The 21,259-nt window shown below is 39.5% G+C and overlaps 1 protein-coding gene across 4 annotated transcripts in view; it reads left to right on the top strand.

Annotated features, from left to right (window-relative positions):
* Positions 1-21,259, top strand: part of SSBP2 (single stranded DNA binding protein 2) — a 135,952-nt gene that overhangs the window by 65,634 nt on the left and 49,059 nt on the right. The window lies entirely within an intron of this gene.

Genomic DNA, 21,259 nt, shown 5'->3' with positions numbered 1-21,259 from the left:
ACACCCTACTCCTTTAAAAGCCTCAGCCATAAAGCAGGCTGGCTCCTGGTACCTCAGTAAATGGTGGATTTCAAAGCATGAGTTATTAATTTTCTTAATAATAATAAATAATAAATAGTTTGGTCTATATACTAAGAGATTCTGAATAGTAAGGCCTTAATAATTAGATAATTAGATCAAACATCTGTTGCCAGAAAAAAGGATTATTAATGTGAATTTTATTTTTAATTTAATTAAAGTTTTGCCTAATATTTATAGATGACAACAAAATAAGGGTGCCACAATTAATTAATTTAGTTTTAGTCCTACTCAAATGGTAGCATTTGCAGGTTCTGACATCTGTCCATCTGTGCACATGTTTATACTGTACTTCAATCTGGTTTATAATGTCCACCCACAAATCCTTCACTCAAAGTAGTTTTCAGCACAAAATCAAGAGAGAACATCTTGGCCAGGCTCATGTCCAAACTTCTCTTTACATCCCTAAGTTGAGATTTTACAAGGATTTTTGTACTGAATTCTTACAGCTCTGTCCTTGAGTATCAAAGTCCTTAAATCCAGTGAGATAAGGTTTTAAAGCTCTTCCTTTATGAGATATTTTCATGTCAGAGCCATTGAATCTGTTCCTTTCATTTAATGGTCTCAAAACAAAAAAACAAAAAAAAAAAAACAAAAAAAAAAAAAACAAACAACACCCAAACCCACAAAAACAACCTGTAAACAAGCCTTTGAAGAGGATAAAAAGAAGATTGCAGTTACTGCTGGCAGGGGCAAAATTCCACTGGTAAAATTCCAGTTACCATTGGGGTGGAATGGCGAGTGAGGTCCTGGGTCAGATCAGCTGCACTGACAAAACTGGCTTATAGGGGACAAGAGGGGTCATTATGGAGCAGAACCATGGCAGATTCTGCTGTGCACTTCATTCTTCTGCATCATTTTTAGCTTACACAAAATGAGCCAAAAGCTGACATCAACACTCAGATCCTTCTCGATTTTTTGAGACTTTGTGATTTCTTGGTTTTTGATTTTCAGTTACTTGGTGTTTTTTGTCTTCTTGTGTGATTGGCCATTCATTTTCATATTGTCTAGAGATTTTGTATCTTTGCATGTCAGCAAACTCATAGCTTATATATACTTCTTCATGCTTCGAAATTTTTTTTCCACCACAAAATTTTTTTTCCACCACATAGCCATTAATTTTACTTCTTTATGTTTTGTAAAAGAAAATAAGCTTTGTTTCAAGAGTAAGTTATCCTAAGAAATCATATCTGTTAATTATGTTATTTTTAGCTATGAATTTTATTCCAATGTTTATATCTTGTTCTTTTCTCCCAGTGAGATGGGATTTTAAATTCCACTTGCTGTACCTTGGATGCAGTTGAAGCTTTCTTTTAGTTCCATGAAAAAGCTGAAATATATGGAAGGTTTGTTTATGCTTTGCAGTCTGGAACTCTCCCTTCAGGTTTTTGATAACGTTCTTGCCTCTCAAATGCAGTGCTCAGTGGATCTAATGATTCTCATATAACAATTCACTTCCTCTCTAATTTAAGAAGAAAATGACAGTGTCAATTAAAAGCACAGAGAACATGTTTTGTATGTTTTCAGGATGTATGAATAGTGCAAATTAAATGGGCAAATTATTTCAGGAGTCCATTCTGCTGGGTGATTTGACCTAAACAAGATTTGAGCAGAACATAGGAAATTCCAGGTAAAAGTAAGGAAAACCTTTTTTACATCAACTTTGACAAAACTCTGGCACAGGTTGCCCAGAGAAGTTGTGGCGTGTTTTCTGGGATACTCAGAGCTTGTCTGGTCAATTCCCCACTCAGCTGAGCCAGCTTTGGGAAGGCTGGAGTAGAGGAATTCTAGAAGTCTCCTCCAACTTAAATTACTTGGTGATCCTACAGTACTTCCTAAAAGCATGGTGATACTTGTTCTCAGTGCCAGTAATGCTGACAGCACTGCAAGCTTTGCAGGGATCAAAATAGACAGTAAAGACACTAAAGATAAGATAGATATTAAATAGATATTATAGATATTAAAGACATTAAAGATAAGAAAAAGTTAACTGGAAGAAGCTGAGGACTTGGTTCCAAGCCATACAGAATTTATGGAAGCAAAGGCAAGTAGCTACAAATTTTTCCTTCTTCTACTTTTTAAGAGGAATCCATGTAATATTAGCTTTATTTGGCTTATTTCCTTCTGTGGACGCCTTGAAAGAATTACTTTTAGTTTACTGCATTTTGTCCTGTTATCTCAGGCTGCCCCACAATGACCAAACTGATGATTCTAGGATAACTTGCCTGATTTTAAGGGATTTTACATGATTTTACATGTGTAAGAAAAGCTCTTACACATGTAAAATCATGTAAAGTCCCTCAAAAGTAGCAAGACTTGAAAGTGATAGCTTTTGAGGTGGACACTTTTACAGTTCATCTTGGGCATTGAAAACAACTACTACAGTAAAATTGTACCTCTGAAAAATTCACAGGCAATTACTGAAGTTTTCAGTGTAGTGTGTTACTAGGAATAAAGCACAATGTCATGTTAAACAGTGTATTACACACAGACATAAATGCAATTATATGTGAATTTTAAAATGAATATACAAATGAAAATACAAATGTAAAGGTATGCATCATGAATCAAAGCTGGTTTGAATGAACACCCCACCATTCTCACAGTAATGCTTAATTTCAGAACAATAACTCTTAATTGAGATTGCTGCAAATATTTGCATTAGTCCTTCTTGTTCTGAATCTCCAGCTCTCTAAACCATTCTGCTTTACTTGTGATGCTGCTCACCTGTGTTCTACACAGTTATGATTCTTGGGTTCAACTTTTCTTTGAATGTGACAGACATAAAGCACTGTCATGATTAAAAACCTCAACCATTTCATCAACTCAAGACGGCTGTTTATACGAATCTGAAATTTGGCAGAGGCTGAAAAAAGTACTACGACACCTTGGTTGCATGAAAGATTCATGGCTTTAAAAAAAATAAAAATTCAGTGATGTTTCATCTACTTAGGTAGCACACTTCAGGGAATATATCAGTATGTGGTGGATCTGCAGGACTGTAACCATGAAATGTTCTCTTGTACTCCTGTAAAAGTACAGCTGCTTTATTGAGTTTGGGTAGTAGAATTTTTTTACAGTCCTTGGAAGTGTGTGTAATTGTGAGAATCTTACATTTTGCTGCCGTTGGAGATTTTTCCTCCAAATGAAATCCATGAAAATTTAGGGGGAGCAGAAGCAGCAGCATCCAAATGCTGTTTGTATGAGCAGGACTCAGACATTTCTGCCTCTGTGCTCCCTGCTCTGCTGCCTGGCTGCTGAAATCTCTCTGAGGTCACACCAAAAAAGGGTACTTGCTGAGTTGGATATGAAATCATCTTGGATATCAGAACATCAAGTCCTAAGTGGTTAAAAGAATCAGCAGGGACCTGCTTATTGATGTAATCTTGCAGTCCTTCCTGAGGGAAACTACTCCTACAGTACTTACCTTGAAACAGAGTTATAAATCTTCCAAGTAATCAGTTATTACGGAAATAAACCCAATTCCCTGAAAACAGGAGTTGTAAAGTGAGTTGCTGTAATGTTGTGTGCTGCCATCCTGTCACACATTCTGTTATTCTGGGTGATGGTTCATTTCATATTCATTATATTTTGTCTCTAGATATGTCCTTTATTTAAAAATACAGAGGTTACAGATGAGATCAAGTCAAGATTTTCTCAAGCCTCACCATGAGCTGTAATTTTTCGAGTAAATCAGTGATAGGTAGCACAGGTGTAATTAATTTTGACTTCAGAAGACACAATCTCTAAGTACCATTTAAACAGATTATGCTGCCATTACTATGACAGCAATGAGCTTTAATTTATTGTCACTTTAAATTTTGGCTATCTTATCCAGCAGCACAAAAAGAAATGCTCGTGTGTTTAAAAATACTCAGCAACAGCTGTGGTTTTACCACTATGGGAAAAAACCATCACAAAGCATCTGATAAAAAGAGGTTTAGATACTGGATTTTGCATTTAAATTTGTTCTTTTGATTGTTGGGTAAAGGCAAAAGAAGGTTTGGATTTAATACTTGCATAAAACTATGAAATTTTGCCTTAATGGTTTAAACTGTATAAGGAATACACTAGGCAGTGGTGTCTGAAGACACAATTTGCCTGGAACCAAAAACAAATTGCTGGGAAGAAGGCTGAAAATATAGATGGAGTTAAATTCAGAAGGCAGAAAAATGAATATAGGCTGAGAAGTTTCAACTGTTTAAATAAAAGTAGGGATGGAGTCAGAGGAATCTTGGTGTACCTGATTGCCATCAACACTCCTTTGCTCCAGATAATTGGCTTCTTTTCTCACTGTAGCTCTCTTTTATTCACTGCTTCTGCTGGATTGTGGAGAAATGTCAGAGTTCTCCATTCCCTGTCATATTGCAGTGCTCAGTGTGGAGCTGTTGAAGAGTTTGGGGTATTGTTGAGCAATCGATGACACTGGTTTTGGTTTGGCAGCAACATAGGCTCTGAATTCCCCAGTCACACCTTTTTCCAGTGGTGTGCACGTAGAACCTTAGATACCATCAATCTGTACGTTCTAATCCATGTAACGAGGCCCACACGCTGACTGTGTTCAAGTCTTGTGTGAATAAAGAGATGGATTTTCCATACGTGATTAATGGGTTCATGTTCCTCAGAGTGTGCGTGCTGAAACTCAGGAAAAATAAAATAAAATAAACAAGGTTATCTACTCATTTTAGGAAAGATTGTAGTGATTTATAACTGCTGGGAAGGCCCAGGTTGGAACTTTATTTTCCATAACTCCAAAAACTTGAGAGTGTGAGTTATTTTAGTTATGTTAGTTGCCATTAATTAGAAATGGTTGAAAGAATGTGACGGGGCTTAGAAAAAGATGTAGTTTGCTTAAGTGTGATCTACAGAGCATCCAATTTGGATGATTAGCAACAAATACATGATGTTTTGTTAGTTGCAGTATCCCTTGGAGTCTTTGGGTAGAAATTCCCATGAGTGAACTTTGTAGACTTTATAAATCTCAGTAAAAATCTCAAGTAAAATTTTCTCCAGTTTCAATTTACTCCATGACAGGCTTGTGAAATTACAAAGAAATTGCAGGTTTATTTTGCTAATTTTGAAGAACTGCAAGCAAGACTCAGATAGAATCTGTGTTATTTGGCCATGATATATCTTACACTTTAAAATTTTTATTAGGCTCACAAAAGTCAGCTGTTGACAGTGACCTGTGTCAAGTTTTCATCTTTTAAGTTATTTAAAATTACATTTCTGTTCATGTTCTCACTCAGCAATCAAAATGCTATGTAACAAAAGTTAAAAAAGTTAAACCATGCCCACAGAAGTCTGCTATTGCGTGTACAATATCACTCAGGGTTTCTTGGAAATCTGTAGAGAGGGGAGAAGATTGTGGAGCGGAAAACCACCATTATGGTTATTCATTTTGATAATTACAGTCATTGTAAAGGGAAAAAAAAGTACTGAGTGTCTGTGTCTCATGAGCCCCTTCCATATACTGTGGTTTTTTTCTGGTCTTAGAAGGCAAGCTCAGAAGAGGCAGCCTCCCAAAACCATGGGCAGCCTCATGGGCCACTTCAATGTGGTTTTGAAATAATCACAGGCGTGGATTGCCAGCCAGGTATAGGAATTTAAAGTTTGAGATGAGGGTCCAAATTAATCCCCAGGTTAGCAGCAGCTTTGTTACCACCTTTGGATTATTTGTTTCTGGGTAAAATACCTGTCAGTGCATCAAAAGCACTGCCTGCCCGCACTCTCATGGGAAAGCAGAGTGAAATGTTCATGCCCTAGGAGAGAGCCTGGATTTTCCCCAGTTGGACTCCCCAGTAGCTTTATTTTTGTGAGACAGGAGAGGTTCTGTGTGGCCATGGAAACAGAGATGTTGTGAACACCAGGTCGATTTCCCTCTCTGCCTCATTTTCAGCAGAGATTCAAACCCTTGTGAACAGCTTCAGATTACAGCATGGCTCACCAGAATAAATTGCATTTAAACATATTCTTATTATCTGCTAAATTTTAACACAACTCAATTTCTAGGCTTGTCTGCCTATGTATCTCACAGTGATTAATTAGTATTTCTCCACCACCATCAGAGTTTTGAATGGCTCCTCAGTCCCATCACCACTGCTCCTCTGGAAGCAAGAAGGTTCTGTTGTACCAAATCCTCCTGGATTTTGGCTGGTTTTGAGAAGCTTTCTTCATTGGGCCATGCCATGCAGAGGTTGACCAAGTCCAAGTGTATTTTTTGAGTGTCCTAGAGTCATAACCCAACGTGGTCGCTGGAAAGAGTTAAAACTGGGACCTGAGAGTCTTCTTCTGCCTCTCTTCTTATTTTGGGTGTTTGGCAATTTTTAGTAGCTCCACTCCTGCTTTGTGCAAGCTGAAAGTCCTGGTCCTTCAGAGAAATGCTTCTTGAGCTTATGTCTGCTGGAGTTGGGAGTCCAGCAAGCAGACATCTTCCATTTCCCATTTTCACTAGGTTCTTTATAAACACATTTTTGAAGGAATGTTCTTGAGACAGTCTGTAGCTGAAACCCTTGAGCAGCTCCTGTTTTATCTGCTCAGAAGTGAGGCTAGTGTTCCTTTGCATCTGCCTGGATTCCTGCTGCTCCATAACTGACCTGGATCCAGGTGGTTTCTATCACAGTGCCTCTTAAAGTGCAAAAAAACCCCCTTTAATTTTGCTTTAAATCTGCAGGATTTGAGCAAGATTTTTGCCATTTTGAATTAATCTTCAGCAGTGTTTGGGCCAAACATACTGGACACTCTTCAGGTTGTAAAGATTTTGACCTTGATGCAGCAAATAAGTGAAATAAATATAAGCATTGAGGTCCAGACATGAATCGGGGTAATGTGTGCATTTGAAAGTCCTGGAAAATTAGCCAAAAGCTGACATCAACCTTCAAATCCTTCTTAATTTTTTGAGACTTCGTGATTTTAATTTTTTGATTTTCAGTTACTTGGTGTTTTCAGTCTTCTTGTGTGGCTTGCCATTCATTGTCATATTTGTCTAGAGATTTTATACCTTTGCATGTCAGCAAACTCATAGTTTATATATAATTCTTACCATTACTTAATAAGTTGGTTTAAAAATTAGGCTGGTTTTAGTAGTGCTGAGTGGAGGCCATGCTCAGTGTAATGTGACAAAGATTTTATCTCTGCTAATAAGGGAAATACGGGTACTGGTATAATTTGGATTTAGAAAAATGCAGTATACCTTTGGGATAGACTAGTTTCCATGACAACATTTTCTTTTGTATTTTTTTAGGCTAGAAATGATGGCAGAAGCTGTTTTATTCAGCAGTGGTTAGGTCAGTCTTTGGTTTTGGTTAATTAAACAATGCCAGAATACCCAAAATTACTTATCTTGTGGCCTCCATGTAACCGGGCTGCAGCAGAGAAATAGATTGGAAGGGCCCAATCCTAAACGGAATTGACTAAATATTGGCAATTGTTTTACAGTGATCATTGTTCATCATGGAAACAAATGGATAATCTTTCTTTTTCCAGTTCTGTGCTCCTCTAATCAATCTTTCCAATGTGGCAGTCAAGTTCAAGATGCTTTGAGTGCTGTGGGTGCCTCAAAGCACTGTGAGCCTGGGCTTTTACTTTTCAATATCCTGATGACCCAGACTTATTTGTAATCTTTAGCCTTCTTATTTTTTTTAAATCTTTGCTAATCTGTTGTAAATTGTTGTCATATCCTGTGCAAGCACACATATTGCAAAAACAGAAGGTCCCACAATGAGTTCTCCCAAATCCTCCTGACTCCACTGATTTATTTCTCCCTGTGGTTCTGAAATTTCTGATGAGGTTCTTAATGAGGTTCCCTTATATAATATAATGACATTAAGTTTTTTCTTTATAGCTGTAAAATAAATTAAATACAATGATGCAAGTGACCTTGTTTGATGAGAGGAGTATGCTAATTTTTCTAAATAATTTCAGAGGTGGATAACTGATTTGCCATATTTCAGAAGAACATTTCCACCTGCTTTAGTTTTGTTAGAAATCTATAATTTCTACAGCTGCAGAAAATGTTCACCACTATGACTCTGCAGACTGTCACTGTGCAAGATTTCTGGTGTAAAATTCAATTTTTTGGGGTGTATCCCTTCTCCTTATGACGGCTCTTCAGATGTTGTCACAGGTTGTAAGATTTCAGTTTCTTTTCGTTTTTTAATCCAACCATGGAAGGTGTGAATTGCAGACATGCTTTTAATATTGCTTCTTCAGATGAAAAAAAAAGATCACCTTTTAGATTTAATAGATTTTCATTGATTTTTTGTACTTTTCCCATACAGCCATTAGCACAGCACCTTGGCAGAATGTGATAATGTTTTAGCATCAGATGAGACTCTGACTTCGGTTATTTATCAGACATTTATGTGCTCTCAAGTAGTTCTGCAACCTTTGCGAAATCCAAAAAGTAGGTGATAATTAGAAGCTTATTGTAAAAATCATCTAAAAATAATATAAAGTTTTATACTTTTGTTTTTAGAACTTGCTTTGTATAACTTCACATTCATACCTGTTCAGTTAAAAACTTAAACATGTCTTCAAACACTGAATTAGGTTTAATTATGAAGAAAAGGTGCTATTGATATTTAGTAATCATGGGCATGTTTATACTTTCCTTTGTATTTCACATTTCGAGGGAATTTTTACCTTCTTCTCTATGGAATTGTAGTAGAACTTATTATTTCATGTGCTTTTCACGCCTATATTAACTTCATACCTTCATAATACTTTCCTGAAAAAAAATTTTTATTTACCAGCTTTTTTTCTCTGTGTTTAGTTTACCAGAACACATCATCCATTAAATTGGAACTTTGCTCAGTAGGATTCTTCTTAAAAATGGATTGATTAGTATTTAATTATTTAAGTTTTGAGCCCTGGTCATCTTGGTGTCTTCAAAGTTTGAAGTGAGTGGAGTTTCAGTGAATTCTTTCATGAAATATATTCTTTATCAAACAAAGAGCCTCACTTTGGTTTTGAGCTTGGCTTCACAGATTTCTGAGCTGTACGACCAGCCCTAGAATGTCTTTGTGAGGCCAACAAATATATCTGTTTGATATATTTCTGTTCCAAGTGCAGTGGAAAACCATCTTTTTTCAAAACTCTGCTTGGATTGTGCCCATTATGCGAGGAAGATCTTTAAGGACTGTTTATTTTATGAATATTTGCCACAATTTTACTCTTCTGCATCAGATGACAGCTATTCGTGTAGAATTTACCGTTTTGTCTTTTATTTAAGGTGTTACAATGCATGTAATTGGAAATACCTTTTGAAACTAGCCGGACAGTGCTAGTTGAAACTCTTGTACAGTGCTTAATTCCTTTTAAAGTGTGTTTATTGTAAATTGAATATTGAACGAAATGAATACAAGATCTTGCTAACTGAGATGAGTTAATGCACTATGCACAGACTGAAATAGAGATAATTCCATTTGGGCATCACCGAAAGCTGTTTTTCTGTGGCAGCAGTGAAAATTAAATGGGACTGTAGCTGCTTCTCCCAGAAGAAGAGAAGCAGTACCTTCTGGATGTGGTGATCAATCAGAGCCCAGTGTGGGTAAAACCCTACTTTGCCTTTCGACCTTTTCAGCATAATCCTTGAGGTTTATCCTTTAACGCCCTCAAATGAGGCTACTTCCAAGTTTCTGGAACAAAAATATAAATCTGGAGATGCCTCAGTAGTATCTTTCAGTGCTGACCAAGACCCTCGGTGTGGTCACTGATTTTGCAGAGCCCCTCAGGGCCAGCAGTGCCCACACCTGGGCACGGCCACGGGCGTCAGGGCTGCAGCTGGAGGGGCTTTCCATGGCCCCTTCCATTCCTCCCACCAGCACAGCAAATGGGTGAAACAAATGCATTCGTTAAAGCTCTTGTCGAGACCCTGTTGTGAGAGGGAGTCCCCGAGAAGGGTTTGGGACCACCGCAGGCAGGAGCTGCTGCTGGTGCCCCTGGGGTCTGTCACAGGCTGGTTGACATCTGTGGAAAACAAAGGAAAAGGCTGCACCAGGAGACAAACCGAGACACTGCTTTGGGCCTTGGACCTTTCTGAAAGCATCCCTCAAAACTCTTCATTTCAGCCACTCACTGCAGTAAAAAGGATCAGATGTTCCCTACCCTCAGTTTTGTGTGACCTCAGTACCTGCTTGTAAGTCATAAATTAAATAATTTTGGAGTAAGAAGTTCTTCTTCCAACATAACTTAATTTTGAATGAAATGGACATAAATTTCATTGAGACTTAGCTGGGACAGATGCAAGCACTGTAGATGGCTGTAAGTGCACTCTCTTCCCTTAAATTCTGGGAAGGTTTTAACAATTCAGCTTGCTCCATTTCTTAAGAAGAACTTTATCCTAGGGGTTTATTTCCCTCTTTGCTACCAGGCAGTAAAAAGAGTCCAGCTGTACTTATTTTATATTTACTTCACCTCTCTCCTCTGGTGTAAGCCAGCAATACTGTAATTACAGGGCTTTTGTTTTTCTCCCTGCTGAATAAAATTAATCATTTCTGTTAGTGATACAGGTATTTTTTCTGTGGTATCTGTGATCCCCGGGATTTCTTTGTAAGAGAAGCAAGTGATGTCCCACCCTTAATGTTTCCTTTCCTGCTGCTGAGGGAAGAGGAAGGAGTTGACAGTTTACACACAAGGTCTCCTCAGTCCCCAGAGAAGTTATATCCTGCTTGGTCTGGAGTTTTTTTGCCCCTCCAAGTACAGAATGCTGATTTCTATTAAGATACTCCTCATTGTTATTACTACACCAAAGAAACTTATTTATTTAAGTATATAATGGATGTGCAAGATTGTAGGAAACTGTTAGGAACCATTAAATAACGTGACTTTTCAGGGAAGCTTCATTTACTCCTTTTGAAAATCTATATCAAGAAAGGCTTTATTTTTACTTTTAAGATATTTCCCCCCCCCTTCCTTATTTAGTTAATGATTTAAATTTTGGATAGCCATTGCTATGAAGCTGAAAGTTGGTATAGTTCCAGTGCCTCGAACTGTTGGATTTAGCTTCAAAACAGCCCTGTGCAATGCCTTTATTAGCTGAAAATATTAAAATTACTGTTTCAGTGGTATTATTTGAAGTCTTAACTGCAGCAGTGAAGCACAATGACTCAGTTTGTCAGAACGGAGATGTCTTACTTCTGGAAATTCAGTTCAGAAGGTTTTTGCTGTATCATGTGGCTCCGAACTGGGGACTTAGTGCTACATCAATGCTGTGCTTCTGCCTCATAAATGAGTCAAAGTGGTGCAGAACAGGTGGGTTTCTCTCCCTGAGGAAAAGTATGAGGACAAAATGAACCTATTTTAAACAAGGGTTAAAACATTTTCTGAGCTCTGATGAAGTCATTGTTCAGTGTTTTCTCTCTTCTGAAGCAAAAACGGTGCACTCAGAAATTCCGAACTCTGAAACTGCCAGCTCTGGAGTTCAGAATATACAATGGGAATGAAAAATTTCTATCTTTAGGCTTGGTGTGGGAGGCATTCTTTGAATATTCCTATCTTAATTTCAAAGACGTTGAATACCATCAAGATAAACAGATTTCTGTGCCCAGCACTTTGGGGATCTCCAGGTGAAAGGAAGCTTCCTCTTCATATGGATATTAAGTGACAGTGTCAGTATGATAGACCAAAAATGAAAAACATTACTAAATTACAAATGGATATGAAGCAGTTATGATTTTTCTTTTTTTGTAAAGCCTACTGGAGCAATTCTCTGAACAAAAAGCATGATGGTGTGTGAAATGAATGATAATATAAGGGTGTGAGAATAATTATTGCTTCATTACTTGGAAGTCCTTTCTTTCCAGGGAGGGAACAAACCCCTGGAATAAAGTTTTCTTGTTGTTTTTGTCCTCACTTTTTAGAACACTTACATTTTGTCTGTATGTAAGAATGCCGTGTGTGTGTGTTTTGGGCTGGGGCTGGCAGGCTCAGAGCATCACCTGCAGGCTAGATAAAGGGCTGTACCCCGGGGAATGCCGAAGTTTAAAAATTCCTGTGCTACTTAAAAACCCAAGATCATCTTGGAATGATCTTCAGTCCCTCTTGCAGTGCTTGCAACAAGTTATCAGAAAAAAGTCTCCCAAATAAATAAAACCAAAGCAGAGAAACGGAATGGTTTAGTGCCTTCATTTCTAAATGTAATGTTCATTGCCTTCTAAATGAAAGAAAAGAGTTGAGTCGTAGGGCAACAATTTGGGAGGTTGTGTGAAGGTTAGATTTTGTTCTTGCTTAGCTGCAACTGATAAGAAAAGCTGTGGGTAAACGTTGTGTGAGTTTGCAGTTTGGCCTGGTCTTGGGACAGTGTGCTGGTATCAGGAGGCACAGCTGCAGAGGGGCTGTGCTGGGAGAAGCTGGGAACTGTTGCATGTTTGGCAGGTGATTAAAGACAGGCTCTGTGAGGAGTGTGAAAAAACACGCTCAAACTGATACATTTGTGCTCAAATTTAGAGCATGTAACATTTTCAATGTGGCAAACAATTCAAAATATCATAATCTTTTCTTTTTCGGGGGAATTTTGGTTCATTTAGCATTAATTCCTTGCAGAGTTATCCTGCTCTTCGGTGGAATTAACACAAGCTGAAATTTAACCTTTCAGTAACATTTAGTTTCAGGGAGGGAAGGTTTTGTGCACGTGTGCACTTTTTATTTTGCTGTGAGTGATGTATTGTTTTTGTCCAAGAGTTGTGTTGTGCAGGTCTCCAGCTTAGGTAGGGTCCCCATGACAAAACCTGGCTGGTAGTGCTGGCCCCTGCCCAGCTCATCCTCCTGCTTCCTGGAGAAATCCTCTTTAATAATTTAAACTTGTTTTGTTGTTCACAGCACTCCCTAGGTATGTTCAGAACCGTGGCCAAAGGCCGCTAGTTCTGGCTGGAAATAATAGCTGTGCTTCTTAAATGGGTAAACAAATTAAAAAGAAATATTTTGGGTTTTTTTATTTTCTTTTTTTTTTCCCCCATCTTTTTGCCTTTTAGGTGTTGTTTATGGGCGTAGGTGACACGGCATTCATCCGCAGTGAGGAGCAAAGGAATTTAATCCACATGGGTTAAATCACACATTCCTGTTGCTTCTAAACATGGTTTTGTGTGGCTTCTCTTTAGAAAAAAGGATCTTGTAATTAAATCCTGAGGCTCCACATGCCCTGTGCCATGGTGGCTGCTTGATGCATCTCGATTTCCTCGAAGCACAAAAATCCAAGTGTCTCAGCTCCTGGTGGAAAGGCAACATCCAGTGTCAGACACGCTCTCAAATGTCTCAGTGTGATAAGGAAATGGTCCTTTTTTAGCATAGAAGCACAATAAAACACTTGATGTATTGTAACACTAGGAAGAGGATGTGGAAAGGTAAAATTATATCAGTTACACTTTTAGTTATTTTGTTTTCTACACTGTTAGGTCTTGTCTGAAATTAAAACTCTCTGATAGGCGCATAAAATAATTCTATTATAGTTCTAGTAATATGCTAATAGTATATTACTGGAATATATAATTCTATTATAGTTCTATATAATTCTATTACAATTCTAGTTCTACTAATAATTCTAGTATAGCCATAGTTTTGATACAGAAGATGTTACAGAGTACAGAAGCTGGAGAAACTGTGGCAGGAAATCCTTCTGTTCTCATTAGTTTTATCATTTTGTGCCTGTGGCAGAGACAGGCTACCAGGTGGGACACTTTTATTCCCCGTTCGTTTGTGCCAGTAAAACGCAAAAATGTGGTTTGTTTTTCCAGGCTCCCATTAAGTCTTAGCAACTAAAGTAAATGAAAAGAGGTAAAAAGTACTGGTGGATCGAGGAATTGGGAGGAGCCTGAAGAAGGCAAGAAAACAAAATATTTGTTAGCCAGGAAAAGAAAGGGAGTAAGAACAGGATAAGCCAAAGCAAAAAAGTCAATTTTCCAAGGGCTGCAGCAGTCAGTGTTGGTCATGCTGGGGTGGTCAAAAAAGCTCATGCTGAGCTCTAAACTCAGTTATTTTGTTTGTTTGGTGCTCCTTTGCTGGAAAGGTTTGCTCCTGTGAAGACTGAAAACAGGTGCAAAACTTCCCTCCTCTGTATTTTTTTTTTAAATTTCAGATGGTCCTCACTTACCTTTTTGCAGAGTTGCAAAAGAGTTAAATTACTTACTATAACTTGATTTTGAAAAAACAAAACAACATGTCAAGAATTAATTGAGGTAACTACAGTCCAAAGTACCTAATACAGATGAACTATGATCAAAATGTGATGACACAAGTCTTAATATTGACACAAAAATATTTACATCCTGATCACTGAAGAAGCTGCTGCGTCTTTAAATTGTGCTGAATGTTAATAACACAGCAGGGTCAGTCACTAAGCTTCCATGAATCTGGCATTGGGTATTTTGTTTATTTTTTGGCCTCTGGATATTTCCCGGGTTGGGAAATCCCTCAGCCTAAAGAACTCCCAAAACAAACCGAACAATAAAAGCCCAGATTTGGGGTTTTATGAAACAGCCTCTTAAATTCAGAACAATAAAGCAAAATGAAGAGAGTAAGCACATGGAAAACACTCCTTACAAGGAGCTGTTTTATCTGCTGGCATGTTCTCCCAGAGGAAGTGATGAAATCGTGGCTGATTTTGGGTGGTTTGAGTGCAGGATGGGCAGTGAGGGGGTGCCTCAGGGCAGCTGACCTGGTATTCCTGGTCCATCCAGAGATGGAATTCAGCTTTAATCCTGGAGCTGTTGAGCGCCTGGTTGCTCACGTAGGGCTGTTCTTTATATTAATGTGCTTCTCCTTTATTCAGGAAGTGTCTAATGGCGTTGGGGGGAGGGGAAACTCATTAGCTTCCTTCCTGAGTAATATAATTTTTATTTCCTGTTGTAGCAGCAGCCTCAGCCAAAAGCAACAGCCTAAAAAGTGCATGGGGGAGGGTTGCCTGTGGAAAACATTCCCATCTCTGGGGTGAAATGCTGGTTACAAGGATTCTGAGACCCGTGGGCAGTTTTAAGATGCCCTCTTCAATCAGATTCTGAACTTTCTGCCCTTTCTTCTTTAATTGTGGGGATGGAGGTGACTCAGAACTGCACTAATGGGAGCATTTGCATTTACCTTCCCCATCCTCCCATCCTCCTGAGACCCCCCAAAGGTCACCCCAAAAGCCTTCTCCCAGCTGCAGGCATTGGTGGGACCTGTTGGGCCTGGCCAGGTTTGGGGTATTGGGGGTGCCCCAAGTCTCCCTGCAGGTACCACACATATTTCTCTTCATGTCTCAACCATGGTACAGCTAAAATTTGAAAACACCAAGCAGCCTTTCCTTGCCTCCTGTAATTTTGCCTTGTAATTTTGCCTTTGCTGCCTACTGTATTGCAGCAAAAACTCTATTTTATTTTAAATCCTTGTTTCCTGCTTCAAAATAACACTCAAAACTTGAGTGCTTGAGGAGCACCACAGTAATGGGCACTGGTGGAGTTGAGGGTTGTTTGGGATGAGAAGGATTTAACAGTTACACTTAGAAAAGTAATAAGACACTGTTTGGGTTTTTTGATGTTTTTTTACAGTGCTTTATCAAGTGTGCCTTTGTCATGCTAAAAATGCACACACTGTCCTGGGAATAAAGAAGGATTTTAAAAATAATTGAAAAACCTGTGCAAGTCCATTCCTGTGGCTGATAGCAGTTTGTGATAGTGTTACCTTAGCCTGAGAAGAAAAAATTCTTTCCACCCTTCATATTGTGTATATTTAAACTCAGATATTTGTCACCTTTTCACACATTGTGCAGTGTTTTAGGGTGGTTTTCAGTCTGAAGATTACAAGTTGTTTCATGCAGTCTGCTCTAGCTAGGCTTTCACCAATCTGAAGTGGTTGTGCTAAATGTGAATTTTGCCGTGTGTACAATTGCACAAAGTGTGCTGCAAACACAAGTTCATACAGGAATAGCAACAAAGTGGGGCCACTAAGGGAAAAAATAACACCTCGATTGTCCTTCTTCTATACAAACTTTGCAGCTTTCTCTTGGATTTTCAGGCTGGAGTGGTAACATTTTAATTATGCAGCAGATGAAATAGACCTGGGTAGGAATGAAATACTCCAGACATTTTAAAGAGGTACCAAGTTGAGTGCATGGAAAGTAAGAACAGCCTCTGATGCGTATGATCTTGATTCGTAAAATATCCATGCAAATGGTAATCACAAGGAATGACAAAAAAGGGTGCTCTCTGGAAAACAGGTCCTGGAAAGTCCCTTCCATGGAGTGGTACTTGCAGGGAAAATCAAAAGTGTTTTCTGTTCATTTCACATGAAGCTGGAGGCACAAGGGACATCAAGCATACAGGTGAGCAGCTCTAAGTTAATTGCAGGAGAGAAACTTCACCATGCCAGGAATCTGCAGTCCCTTTCATCAGCGCTTGCTCTGTGCAGGCTATTAGGGTAGATGAGGCAGTTAAATGAAGTACTACAATTATCCACTGTTACCTGACATTTAAGTTTTGTCAGCTTTTGTAGGAAGCATTAATATCCCTCCCCTGGGACCCTCTGCCTGCAGAAACCTGCTTATTTTTGTGTGATGGGCTGCAGTCCCCAGAGAGTGAAAAGGCTGGAGTTGTTTTGAGGGATGGGAAGGCTTAGAAATGGAAGTGAAGAAGAGGAAATGGTGGAATGGGGGAGCTTCAGAGTTCTGTGCCTTGGCTGCCATTTAGAGCAATCCCAATAAAAGCCACATTTTCCTCCTCCTGGAAAATGCCTCTGCCGTAGTTTAGTATGGGGAGAATGCTTCAAATTGACTTCAGTTCTCATTTTCTCTTGTTTCCAGCCTGTACATTACATAGTTCTCATTCTGCTATGTTTTAACCTGGAGCTTAAATTTAATTCCAAAGACATTGTGGGCCGGGGGCTGTTCAGGTGGCACATGGGTGACTGCTGCTCTCCTGTAGATAATTCTTTTAAATAACAGAGCTAAACTGGATATATCTATCCTTTTCCTTCTGTAAGCCTCTGTGTGTTAGCTGGGGAGGAAGCCAGTTTTTTATATATAGTGAAATATGGATTATTGCAACCACTAAGTGCTCACATTAATCTCTGGAGTTTTAGGCCATCTTGGACACAGTGCTGAGGTGAAGGTGACCCTGACAGGTCTGCACTCACAGACTCAGTCAGGGACCCTGGGAAAACAGGCTTGCTCTTGGTTTGGATCAGTGTAATGTGACCTGATTTATTTATATAAACAAGGGGGTTTGTACCTGCTTTGCTTTTAACAGTTCCTTCACTGCAAAATCTGCATTTTTAGTGAAGATACATATACACATAATTCTCATTTAAACCCAGTCTGTTTCTATATGCAATCTGTGCATGTATAAAACTGTTTATGAAGGCAATTTTTCATACCATATTCCTAGGTTTAGCTGATCTCTTTTTTCTTTTTTTTTTTAAATGAAGTGCAATGAAGAATTACATGGTGAAGCAGAAGTTTCAGCAATCATTCTTGCATCAGCTGAATTTTGAATCTTGTTCCTTGTATAACATAATGTATTTAAAAATACACTATCAGTTGCTGTTTTCTGTGTGGGTGACCCAGTAGTCCATGGACCAGCCAGGTGGAATAGCTGTGCATGGATCTCCATCCCTTCAGTATCTGTGTGGGCACCACCTAAAAATCAGAATAATAATAAAGTAAGCAGAAGAATAAGATTTTTAAAGGTGTGCTTAAGAGCTGTAGGAGGTAGTTAACCCTGAAAGATTCAAGCTCTCATTATCACTGCTATGGATTTTCACACCATGGGGTGTAAAATAATTGGTTCCTGAGGAGGAGCCACCTGAGACAGGTTCACCTGCTCTGCTGTGTGACTTGGGCACCAGCGAGTTTGGTCGTGTTTGGAGCCAAGGTTTTTCCTGGCAGGGCTGTTTCTCCTTGCCCCAACCCTCACCAGCCCTGGGCTGTGTGCTGGGCACTCACAGGCTTGGTTTTCTTGAATCAAATTCCCAAAGAAAGGGAATTAATGTCGTTGTGGGGATTTTTTTTTGTTTCGTTGGTTTTTCGTTTGTGTGGTTTTTTTTTTTTTTTTCTTTTTTTTTTCCCAAAAGCACATCCAAAAACCACATCCTTGGAGCCATGCTCTGCCTCTGCTGTTTGTGGAGGATGGATGGATGGATGGATGGATGGATGGATGGATGGATGGATGGATGGATGGATGGATGGATGGATGGATGGATGGATGGATGGATGGAAATTCCTTGAATTTTGGTACTCCCTAGTGTGGGCTGGGGGGCTTTTGTTGCTCATTGACTCCTCCCTATAACTCCTTTATAGCAAATAATCACCAGCAGGAAAATGTGAGGTCTTCATAAGCACAGTGCCTAATTCTGGTTTAGCACTTAGAGGTGTTAACTCTCTGCTCAACAAGTTACATTTATCCAAAGATAGATATTCAGCTAACATGAGAAAAATGAGATACTTTAGAGGCTAGCTTTCCATGAGTTTTAAATTTGTCCTATTTTTCTTCAAATGCACATGTACTTCTTAGGGAATTAAGTATTTATTCATCAGCACCTGCACACCCAAGAAATACCACTGGCTTTAAAGCCGTGAATTCCAGGCTGGAGACTCTAAAGTGTGCATTGTGTTATGTGTTATGTACCGCTAATTCCATTGATAATGGAGCTAATGTTCAAATAAACCCCAAAATGGATGCTTCAGTAAGATTTGTTTATGAAAATAGGCTGTCAGAATTACAGTGTTGTGAAGTCACATGTTTTCACATTTTAGGACATAATTTATGGAGCACACTCTTGGAAAGTGGAGATGTATCCACGGTTGGTATCTTAGTAAATGGTTATTAAAGAGGAATTTCATGAGATGAAGGTCCAGACAAGAACATGCAAATGAACAATTATTTTTCAGGCTCTGGAGAAGCAGAAAAACATTTTCATCATGAAGTAAATTTTGCAGTTCAGGTCCCTGTGAAGTAAAATTTATCTTTTTGTGCATATGACTTTTCCAGTCAGCTACATATGGAGACAAAAATCCATTTTGAATTGTGAGGGAATTACTGAGGGGGTTTTGGTATATTTTCCTTTCTGAAGTTGTTCATGTATTGCCAGCATTGCTGAATCACTCCCAGGCGACCTGAGGATAACCCCAAACCAGGCTACTTTGCATTTCATAATCAAATTTTAGTCTTTCAGCTCACAGCATATTTGTTCATTTGTTTCATAACTTGGAAAGGACAGAGAGATACAGAAAAACTTTCATCTTAATAATCACTATATTCCTAAAATGGAAAAGCACTTGACTCGTGTGGAGTGCTGGGCCATAAGAACTGGGATACAATACTCTGGCAATCTTAAAATCTTTGGAAAATAAAGTGGGTTTAACAATTAGATTAATTAAATGATTAAAAGACACTGTGCCAACCACTTAATTGCTAGGGGAAGTCGGGGTATGAGATAGTCTTGTCATACTAGTCCAATTAGCACAATTGTACCAACCATGAATTATCTGTAGAGCATGGGAAAAAATGGAAGAGTGTGTTGGGGAAGAAGGAGAGAAGGATGAGCAGCGATCATCCTCTTTGTGCAGCGTGGCGTGTCTCGAGCACGGGGAATATCTGGAATTTAAAAACCCAGCTGGAGACAGAAGGTGTGGGGGCCGAGGCGTTGCCTGTGCGAGGGGAGCGTGTTCCGGGCAGGCAGGGGCAGGCCCCGGTGTGCAGCGGCCCTCGTGTGATCCGGGGGGAGGCAGGAGCAGAGCAGCGCGGGGAGCGTGCGGGGGATCCTGCGCCTGCGAGCAAAGCTGCCTCGGTCTCCAGGGAGTCTGGAGGAGGGGTGTAAGTGTCACTTCTGGAAAAGAAGTCATTTTGTTGAAATATCACTGCAACTCGGCTCCAGGCTTCAACAGCAGCAGCGTTTTGTGTCCTCAAGTGCCTTTTGTTGTTGGCAGCGTGGGGGTTCCTGCTGGGGCTGACGGTGCTGCTGCAGCTCGGGAGGGTCCTGGGCTGGGACCCTCGCCCTGCACACAGGCACAGACCTGGGAATCCACCTCAAAGGAGTGCCCTCGCCCTCACAGAAAACGGGCTGAAAGCATTGCTTGAGGTGTCATTTCTGAATCTTCATGAAGAACTTCACTGGGATGGGCTGCCCAGGGAGGTGTGGAGTCACCGCCCTGGACGTGGCACTCGGTGCCATGGTTTAGCTGATGAGGAGCTGTTGGGTCGCAGGTGGGACTTGATGGTCCCAAAGGTCCTTGCCAACCTGGCTCATGCTGTGATTGTGTGATTCTCCACCTGGGGAAAGCTGGGTATTCTGCCTTTCAGTACAGGTCTGTTTTGGAAAAAAAATAACCCAGAAAAATGGGCAGAAATTCAAAAGAATGTCATAGGTTTTTTTTCCACATCTGCAACACAAATTACTCTTGCACCTTTTTGTCAGTGAACAGTCCGCTGGTACCTATACATAGTATGGATTTTATTAACTTCTGGGCAATAATGAAGGTTTCATTTAAATACCTTTTCTTTATAACCATAATTTTGAGAAAACCTCATCTGGAAGTTATGTTCTAAATAATCCAAGAAGCAGCAGCTGAGAGACGGGATGGAAATGCTGTCTTTTAACAGGAATTTGAAGTCCTTTTATTCACTGATAACAAAGCTTTGCTCAAAATTAATTTATATTCCAACTCAGTAGCCAGTTTTTAGCGCTGTAATGAAATTTTTCTGTCTCAGCTAAGCAGGATGAAATCCCCAGACTGGGCACTGGGATACAAACTGTGATCCCACCTCAGATATTTGCTGGAGTGAGGTGGGTTTGGGGCTAGAATTATTTCACGGGGAAGAAGGATGGGTGAAGTCTCAGAGGACCCCTTCATCATCATCATCATTATTATCAACAGATCTGCTCTTCCCTGAATGACCACATCTGCTGGTGCAACCCTTTTTTTGTTTCCAAGAAAAGGAATAAATGTGGGGTTTTTTTCATCTGCATTGATGGCATCATTATTTTTATTATTCTTTGTTACTCATAAATAAGATGGAATGAAGAGAAATAAAATAGCAGAATCCAGATGAAACCATAGGGAGCTGGGATTGGAGGAAAACTGAGAAGTTGTAAGGAATGACCTTCCACAGTCCCAGTTCTCAGACTTGTGCAGTCATGTGAATGCCTTCTTGTTACACAACAGAAATTAAGCAGTTCAGACAAATATATATCAGTGGAGCTACGCCAGGGTTTAATT

This window comes from Melospiza melodia, chromosome Z, assembly GCF_035770615.1.
Source record: "Melospiza melodia melodia isolate bMelMel2 chromosome Z, bMelMel2.pri, whole genome shotgun sequence".
In the NCBI taxonomy this organism is placed as follows: domain Eukaryota; kingdom Metazoa; phylum Chordata; class Aves; order Passeriformes; family Passerellidae; genus Melospiza; species Melospiza melodia.
This window is presented reverse-complemented; position numbering and strand designations above follow the sequence as displayed.